The sequence below is a fragment of the Eleginops maclovinus genome, chromosome 12 (assembly GCF_036324505.1).
Source record: "Eleginops maclovinus isolate JMC-PN-2008 ecotype Puerto Natales chromosome 12, JC_Emac_rtc_rv5, whole genome shotgun sequence".
NCBI classification, from domain to species: domain Eukaryota; kingdom Metazoa; phylum Chordata; class Actinopteri; order Perciformes; family Eleginopidae; genus Eleginops; species Eleginops maclovinus.
Window position 1 is genome coordinate 9,275,237 of NC_086360.1, and position 9,820 is coordinate 9,285,056.

Sequence of the window (9,820 nt, forward strand, 5' to 3'; positions counted from 1 at the left end):
AGTGCCTTGTTTGAGGGCACCGTAGCAGCAGCAGTGTTAAGGATACTGATCCTTTTTTTGTTAACAATGGTTCAAATTAATATGAGAAAAGCCAACAATTCTCTTTATTGTCTGTGCACTCCCAAAGTCATTCACAGTTTTGTTTTTGTTACAAAACACCTCACTTTTTATTTCACATCTACTTCAAAACAAGCTTCTCGACTGGACAAGCTTGAGGAAAAGGTTGCTTGTGAATGAAGATGGAGTGATCTATTGAACCAAACCTCCCCATTCCAATATCTCAGTGTAATTGATTATTTTATATGGTCTGATAACCTAGAAATTGGTACACCCATTTGTCTGCACCAGCAAATTAATCTCTCAGCGAGTAAGGAAAACTCCAAGTAACGTTTTTTGTGAATCACAGTGTGCAGGCTGTTTGAGCAAATAACCCACGGACTAAAATACAGTTAGTTCGACAGAATATTTGTATGTGTGGCTGTGAGAGACAGTGAGCCAGTGTCTATTCCAACGCTTCCCCTGCACATATAAGTGTTTAATGACTAAGCAATCAAGATAAAGAAAACATACGATATTTTGAAAAGATAAATATTTTGCTATGTGTCAATTAAAAGGCTTAACAACTAATTATGTATAGTTTTGAGTAGGCATGTAACACTTTTCTAGTGGCAATCAAAACCAAATTCTCTTTTTTTTGTTTTTGAAAATACCTGCAACTTCTTTAATAATTAACGGAATCTTTTCATTTATAGGGAACACATCTTTCAAACATGTTTGATTCTGATATGAAATTCAAGGTTTTTGGCAAGAGCATTTAAAGCTTTGCTGTTGTAAATTGCAATGGTCTACGGAAGCAACCTTCAATTCCCCACTAGCCCATCCAGGTAGGACTGTAGCCCTCCACTGAGAGACACAACAACCACATCTGGTGTAGTAAATAGTATGAATTTAAATAGACCAGTGTTTACAGAGGGAATTTGAAAAGCTCTGGTATGTTGCCCTCAAGCTCTTTGTTAGAACGGCTACTTATAGGACACAATAATACTTCTAACATTAATAATGACGGCAAGGTTTAGTCTCAATGATCCAGTGTTAATAGTTTCTTACATCTCCTTTTAATTAATGTTACCATATTTCTACCATATTTCGAATTTGATCCAACTAAGATTCAGGATTTCTTATTCCAAGTGGAGAATTACTGCATAAAGTAGTAGGTGCATTTTCTTTTTGTTTGGTCTATGTTTAAATTCCCCTGACAAAGTAATCCAATGGAAACCCAAATTAACTGTGGGTACAAATAAAGTAAGCAGAACTTGATCAAGATAAAACATTGCATTTGTTTTCCTTGACTCCTGTTACATAGGGTCTTCTACTATGCTTCACGTGTTGCTGGCATGATTAGAATAATGCCGGGGATATAAAATACTTGATTTAAGGACAGATTCAATGTTGGTTTTTGGTATCTTCATGCGATTTGGTTCATGTTGCTATGTTAGAATGTAACAATGGCCTTTCCAAAAAGAAATTCCACTATGTTTGTTGTAGAAAGTAAAGGAAAGAAAACTCAGCACATTTGCATATGGCTCAATAATTTTGATCATGACAAATGTAACAAGTTGCACTCACTAGTTAAAAGTTTCAAAGTCTTTTCCTAACTATCTCCGGTTGATTCAAAACTTCATTTTTTAGACGATAAAGCTATTCATCCTGTATGTGTGTACATAGTGTGGGCAGAGGACAAACCCTGTTTCTGCAATTCCTCTTAACCAAATTCCTACATGCAGTTGGATAATAAGGCTTGTTGAGAGCAAACACAGTAGCAAGACATAAAAAACAAAATTCACGGAAGAAGAAGGACAGTTCTTGACTGCAAAATGAGTCTAATTTCCTGTAGCTCACAATTATCTTCAGGTGACACAAGTATCAGTGGTGCACAGTCCTACGGAAACCAGCTCTCTATGACAAATGCACATACAGCCATGCAGATGATTGGCTGCAAAGATGTTTATTTTCCTACATAGTATTTTTCACAGTTCATTGGTGACTGCAAAATAACAGCAACCCACGACAGGCTGAAGAAATTGTATTCATACATATGAGTTTGCTGAATTTTCCCAAAGCCTGTGTTTTTACAAAAACATGTACAATATTGTCCATTGTTAACTTTTTGTTTTTTTTAAAGATATTATTTGGGGGCTCTTTGCCTTCAATCGGATACAACAGTGGAGAGTGACAGGAAAGTGGGAGAGAGAGTCGGGATGGGATCTGGAACGGACCACGGGTCGGGAATCGAACCCGGGTCGCTGGCGTACGGTGCAGGTGCCCCAGCCAGTTGCGCCACAGCCGGGGCCGTCCATTGTTAACTTTAATTCCCAAAATAAAAACAGGCTACATTATGAAGAAGTTTGACATTAGTGTAAACAAACATTTAATTTAATTCGAAAAGAGTTGAAAGAGAACATTTACATCAGTCTCGCGTCTTATGACTAACTGGAGTCAGCAGCCTGTTAGCTTAAAGCTAACAGATAGGACAAAGGGGGTACTAACCTTTCTCTATCATTGAAAAAATATAACCAAGCTCAAACAATGCACATTTTACAGTTCAGTTTATGTAAGAATAAAACAAACAATATATAATTTACAGATTAGCTCATTTTAAAAGTTCTTGAGTGGATTTCAGTCCCTTGGGACAGAGCTATGCGATGCTGGTTGTTTAGATATAGGTCTGGTAGCTCACTACAGATGGGAGATTTGTGTCAGTCTTCTCATCATACTCTTGGCAGGAAAGACAATAATCATGTATTTTCCAAAATATCCTTCTCTTGCTTTAAAGCCACATATTCATCAAGGACGGGGAAGTCGGTTGTTACATTACGCACTAAGGCAGAAGAAGATATTGTTTTGACTGTTATACAAGGGAGTGCACTGAAAGGGCTTCTCATAAGAGTTTTGTCAGTATAATTTCCTCTATTATTTTTTAGAGTTTTGTTTGGAAAGTTTATTTTTTTGATGACTCTAATGTTGTCATCAAATCATTGTCATTTAAAAACTTGAGAATGTACAGGATGATGTCAAATACAAGCAGCTTTTCCAAAAGAGACGAGTTGATAACATTTAAACAGATTAGCCTAAATATATCCTCCTTTCAGACGATACGCTCATATTGCTGATTCAAATGTGCTCTGAATCTGCTTTCAAGCTGTTTGTTGTAGAGAAGTATTTTTGTCCAGGCCTCTGTAAAACATGTCAGTCAGTCCCCCCTCTCCTTTTTTTGCCATTCTGTACCTAAAATGCTTCCCTGCAACACAGTCATAATGCAACACCATGATGCCATAATGCTTTCTTCCCTCCAGGTTCCTGTTTCGTTTTGACAAATCCTAAACCCAAATCATCAGCAGAAATCACTCCTTCATGAGCATCAGCCTCCTCATGATAAAATCAGCAACAACATATAATGCTGTCCTTGCTCGAGAGAGCATATCTTTCATTCAAGCTTGTAATGGATCTTCATTTGTATAATTTGTACAGTAAAGTTTATAAAAGTTTTCTACCCTTCCAGAAATATTTTAGTTTCTGCTGTTCAACTGAATGTCAATGAATTACAATTTGCAGGCCTTGTTATAAAGTTTGTGTTTTTTGTGCAACATTTGGGTTTGTTCTACTGTCCAGAAGAAAAAAACAGTTGTCAATAAAAAATCTTTGAGTGATAATTCATCTTGTTTTCACAACAAAAACAATAGAATACCTAACATGATCTGATGCAGCGCACTTTACTGATGTCCAGTCATGACTTTATCTCTCCTGTCTCTTTTCATAGATAAGGCTGTTGTCTTTTATTTTAAAAGCAAACAGTCTGCCTCACACTGTGCCCTGAGATGTTATAAATGTTGCTATTAATACAGCTTTCATTGCCTTGATATTAAACTTAGAAAGCTAATTTATTATTTTCTTATATTGACCAAGGAAGGCCATCTGAACTCATTTAATGCTTTTTTTCTATTATTAGGCCTACTCATGGGAATAATTTGAAGGAGCACCCAACTTCAATTGAAATGTGAAACAAGGCCTTCAAATAGCATAATCTTGTTTATTAATGCATACAGCTCAAAATACTGCAATCAAGCTAAGTGTAGCAAGTAATATTGCAGTAGTAAATGAGGAGTTGGTACGTGCAGGTCCTATGTAAAACACAATGGCATTGCCCAAATGAACCACTGACAGCATATTCTCAAACATGACCAAGATGGCTTCTGCTTCCTCTTTCTCCTCACTGCAATTTCCATGATTCAACAACTGTTAGCCCTCCAAAATATGCCGTTTTTGGCAAAAACTTGCAAATTCCTTTGATTGACAAGAACAAAGATTAATGAACTAACAGCGTGACTGTAATTTTGAAATATGACCCCGTTAAAACTGACACGGTGTGTTTTGATTTAGAGGTATGGTCCGTTTGGGTTCATTAAACGCCGCGTGGAATTACTAGTCTCCAGCTAGCAAAACAAAACGTCATTGTAGATTGACGAGAGAATTGTCACGGATCTTTTAAACACAACATGCTCTTGTCTTTCTGAAGGTTATATTTGTCCGACGTTTTTTTTTGGGATACTTAATAATTAATAAAGGGTAGATAACATAATGCAATTTGGTTTAACCGATTCTGAAAACTAAAGACACTTTATCTTGTTTTACCTTTGGTTTATGTTTTTTTTATTATCTTCCATCACTTCAGCAAGTGAACCAGAGGCATGGACGGAGTATGTTACGGTGAAGAGGGTAAACATTGTGTCAAATGTTAGCATGTTAGCCTTTTCATAGTTGGCATTACAGAATGTCGATTTCAGTCAAAGCACTGCTTTGCATAAGTAGGCATAAATCCTCACAAAGATACTAACATTGCTTTGTCTTGTTGGGGAAGTAATAAGGCTTAACCATTTTTGACAATTGAAAATCCTGTTGTATAAAACTTATTATATGTAGGCTACAAGAGCAAATTATGGGTTTATGTTATTGACAGTACACATACCAAAATGTTTTGTTTTAAGACCAAAAACATAGCCAGAGGAATGGATGCTAAACTTGACAACCATAATCTTCTAATAGCCTTCTGTCTTCATCCTTTTGGGAAGTCTTTAATTATTCACTGCTGATACAACTCTGTAGAATAAAGACTCTGTTGGATTATTCCACCTACAGTATGTCGGCCTGCAGAGGCAAATAGCCATCAGTCTTATGAGAATGTCACAAACTGTCTCAGTTGGAGAGGTGTTTGGCTCATGAAACTCCCCGTTGGATACAATCAGTGTAATTTAAGACTTCAGAGGGGGAATGCAAATCAGTGGACACAAATAGAAAAAACTAAAACTACCTCCGCTTGCGTGGATTGCAATGTTAATTCTACCATAAGTTATCATCTATTTGCCTTCTGGCCACCCACAACTGACTGCTCAGTCTGCTTTTATGTAGACAAAATAATAGACTATATTGTTTTGGCTTTGATCTGGTCATTATATATGAATGTAAATAAAGCATCAAGTGCTATGTGGAGTGTACGAGCATTGTACTGATCAATGCTGTGATAGTATCTCTGTAAATTGAACGATTATTAGAAAATGAATGTACGTCAGCACGAACCCCTGGATGAGCAATTTTTAATAAAGTATACCTTATGTTCGCTGCTTCATCAATTAAAGGAAAGGTATTGCATATGCTTGTGGCATACAAGCTGAAAGGCCATTGATGCTTTCCATCTGGCTGAAGCTGTTCCTCGGTTCCTTCCCTCATGTTTGGTAATTGATAAAAACAGAAATACATGCTGTAATATAATCTATAGCCTCATATTTTGTAATAAATAAAAAAAGCAAAAGTAATTCAAACTTTTCTTGCCGTTTTAAGTTGATATTTTAGGATTAATAATGACAACCGTAACTGTGTGAGAACTGTGTAGCTGTTAATGTTTTCTTGAATGAGCCAAGACTCACTTTGAACAGAAAGGAAGAAAATAAAATAGATTCATGATGAATAAATTGCAGACACAGTGATTCAGAGTCTTTTCACATCATCATTTATTTCATGAATAAAACAAAATAACAATATCATTATGAACAAGGCAGAGGACTTGTTGCATGTTATGTCTCCATCACATTTGTACCGTCATCTATCAACCGTTAATGCTCTAACAAAGAGTTACAATTCACAACAATAATATAGTTGTTTTATTTGTCCACGTAACAATAAGACATTTAAATGCTGTTGATTAAACATTGTTGGCTTTACATTATACTAATCTGGGCTTTAAACACCTGTATAGGTTGCAGTAGGTTACTCTACACAATGTAACTTCTTATTTTAAAAATAATGATATCCCTTTACGGGTCAACATTGATTAGAGCTCATTAGTTACTCTACTCCACAGGCCCGATGCTTTATTACCCCGATGCTCCTATTATGGAAATGTGTGGCCTATTTTACTATTAGTATTCATTATGTGTAAATGATGAGGGAATCAATATTGAGAAACTGCACTTCTCTCCTACACGTCTACTGATTGAAACGGGAGCATGACGAAGTATGATGAAAATCGATTTCCTGGGTCGAGGTTTAAAAGTTAGGGTTTGTGATAAATGTGCTTTCAATAAATGCATACAAATATGATGACACTAAAATGTTTCTGTTTGGATCAGCTATGCTACTGAAATAAAAACCAGTAGCTTACAAAACGGTCTCTCCTTACCGCTGTTGCTCTGTCCTTCCACTCACTTGATTAGAGTTAATTAGAGATAATTGCAGTTATTTGGGTTCACCTTGTGTTCACCCTGTGTGCATCACTCCCTGAGTAGATAGGGAGTGATGCACACAAAGTGCCATTGCTTATACTACACTAAAAAGAAACAACAACATTACTGACTCCAATAATGTCCAACACCATTTCAAACAGTTTAAAAGCTAGAAAAACACTCAATTAAACTTCATGAGCAATATGTTAGAGATTCATACATCAATTCTTAATAGCTATATTATTACATCAGAACTCACAATTTGATGAAATATGGTGCTGTGTAGAGGGAGCTTTCTCACACTGTTTAATAAAATAACTTGAAGCTGCTATTCCTGCAACATATTTGTAAATACAAAATGCAGATAATACAAAGGTTTCTTTCGGTGGGGTGAACTCCTGCATCAAATACTTTGCAGAGGGCTTCTGAATTATCTGAGACGAAATGTAAGAAGAACTTCACAGCTAATGACAAGTTTGACCTTTCGGGACGAGGAAGAGACCCGAGTCGTAGCTCTTCCTGGCAGCGCTTTTTAAAGGGAAGGCAGTAGCAGATGGGAACACAGTCACAAAAAAGAGCATGTCCTCAACTTAAATGATCTACATTGAGATGGAAAGATTACGTTTTTGCAGTGGGACTTCTTTTTGTTGTGAGGTTGTTCGTGGGGATAATTTGACGTGGCGCAGCATAAGCTATCAAGAAGTAGAATTCAAAATATGATGATAATGTGAAGCATTCACTGGATAATGGCATTAACCGGTTCACATCTTCTAAATAATTTGCACTGTTGTTTTCCCGTAGAGATTCCAACATCTTTTTAGATGTTTGCAGAAGCCATTACAGTGACTTGCTATGACCGCATGAATTGTTGCAACACATAACAGAATTCATAGGCGCGTTCGTTTAAGTTTTTGCAAAACTAATTTAAAGTTCCGTAGATCAATAGCAGCAGTGGGCTCGGCTCACCATTTTATTCATAGATTATGAATTTAAAATAGTTTGCCACTCCCATAGAGACCATTACTGTGCTTCAATGGAATTTGGGAAAGTAATTTCAACAACTTATGTCAAAACAGCCCCATGTGGTCTGGAATGTATCCAGTAATCTTGTTTTCACGCTTATAGTCTCAGAAGAGCACCTGCATCTCTGCAGTCATCACAGACAACAGTAAAGAGTGTCCTTCCTACATTTCCATCATGTCCAACCACTTTAATTGCCAGATACCCTGACTGTTTCTAAGTAATGGTACAGAAACACTCTGAAGGGCTCAAAAGGCTAATGAGTTGTGTACAAAAGCTTTGTCACAATTCCTCACTTACAGTATTAGCAGCTTTAAATAGGGAGAGGAACAATTGAACAGTGTAACAGCGTGGTTTTTAAAGCTGGTTGACGCTGAGGGGCATTGCTGTAACCGTTGTAGACCAAAGGAACGTGATGTGCAAATGTACTGCAAATCTTGCAAAGGTTTGAGAACACACGCAGCCTAACATACAATATGTTGCTGTATATCATGTGTAGACCACCCATCGTAAATTGCATGTGAATCAAATTATGTTTTTCACATCATGCTGACTTCCTTTTGCCAGTAGGGGTCACTATGACTCAATCTTGACCATTGGTTAACTAAAATGCCTTTGAGTTAACGATTTTCCAAAACAAGCGTAAATTACCTTGTGCTTTAAATATATTCAACTGAGGAGCTTGGGAAATGTTTTGCTCTTGGCATCACTTTAAAATGTTTGGCCCCATCAGCACTGTAGAATACATGTAATCCTTCAGTTTTGATCGTTGATTTTACTAAGAAGTAAAGCACATATCCGAATCGCAGAGAGACATATTTGTATACTTTTTTTGTAATAGAGTTTATCCTGTTTAAAGTCAAATATCTGCGGTATAAAGGAAGTTTTAGTTCAATTCTAATGTCTGTAATCTAAAATATTCAAAGAATAAAAGAGGAGTCTGGTAAAATATGATTTGGATAAATGACTTCCCACCTCTTAAACACTGCAAGCTCTTGCTTACCACCCACAAGCATTTGGGGGCTGACACCACAGAGACTGGCGTTATCATTCTCAACAGTCTGTTGTGAAACGAGAAATAAAGTGGAGCTCATTTGTGTTGATAATGATTGTAAACGATGGCCCCAACAAAGTGCAAACAGCAAATTTCCATGTGCAGCGTTGCTCTTGGCTCTTCTCAACCCTCGGTCTTTAGCTCTGCAGCGTTGACCCTTTTAGCTGTGCTCAATTTGTTGGTTACAAGAAAATCCCAATGCCAACAAATAGTGGGTGTTTTCGTTTCAAGTGAGAGATTTTTTATAAAATGCCCCGACTGTTCCTGCCTGCACTGGCCTACTGGTCTTAACTGATTTCCAGTTTTACCCAGGAGCTATGAGGAAGCAACACTGATGTTATGTTTTGGATTACATCAAAAGGAACAAGCTCTTCCCATCATAGCCTGTGGGAAACTGCTGGCCTCATCTTTCATATTCAGACATTTTCATTTTATCACCATTTTGCCTGCACTGCCCACTTAATATAACATTTTCCAGGGCTGCTTCACAATCCGTAAGGCTGAAACTTCTGAGCCCCTAACCCTCATGCTGGGGAGAGAATGTGAGGAATAATAAATTACAGGTCCACTCTGAGAGTTGATGGTGTCAAACTGTGGATTATAAGGTTAGTGAGTATTGGTTAGGACTACACATGCCTTTTTGCAATATGTAGGAAATAGCGTACTAATATAAATACATTTATAATATGTGCATTTGTTGTAAAAGTTATTTGGTCAAAAGTTTACAGCACCTTGGAAAGATGTCATACAGTATCAATTCCGCATTCTAAAATACAGCTCTGGAGAAAAAAAATTAAGAGACCACTGAGGCATAATCAGTTGCTCTGGTTTTACTAGTTATAAGTATGTGTTTGAGTAAAATGTGTGTTTTTTATTTTATTCTATAAACTACTGACAACATTTCTCTGTGTTAGAATTCAACAGACACTTGAATGGAACGGATCCCATACACGTAGAAATTGAGATTCAAGAA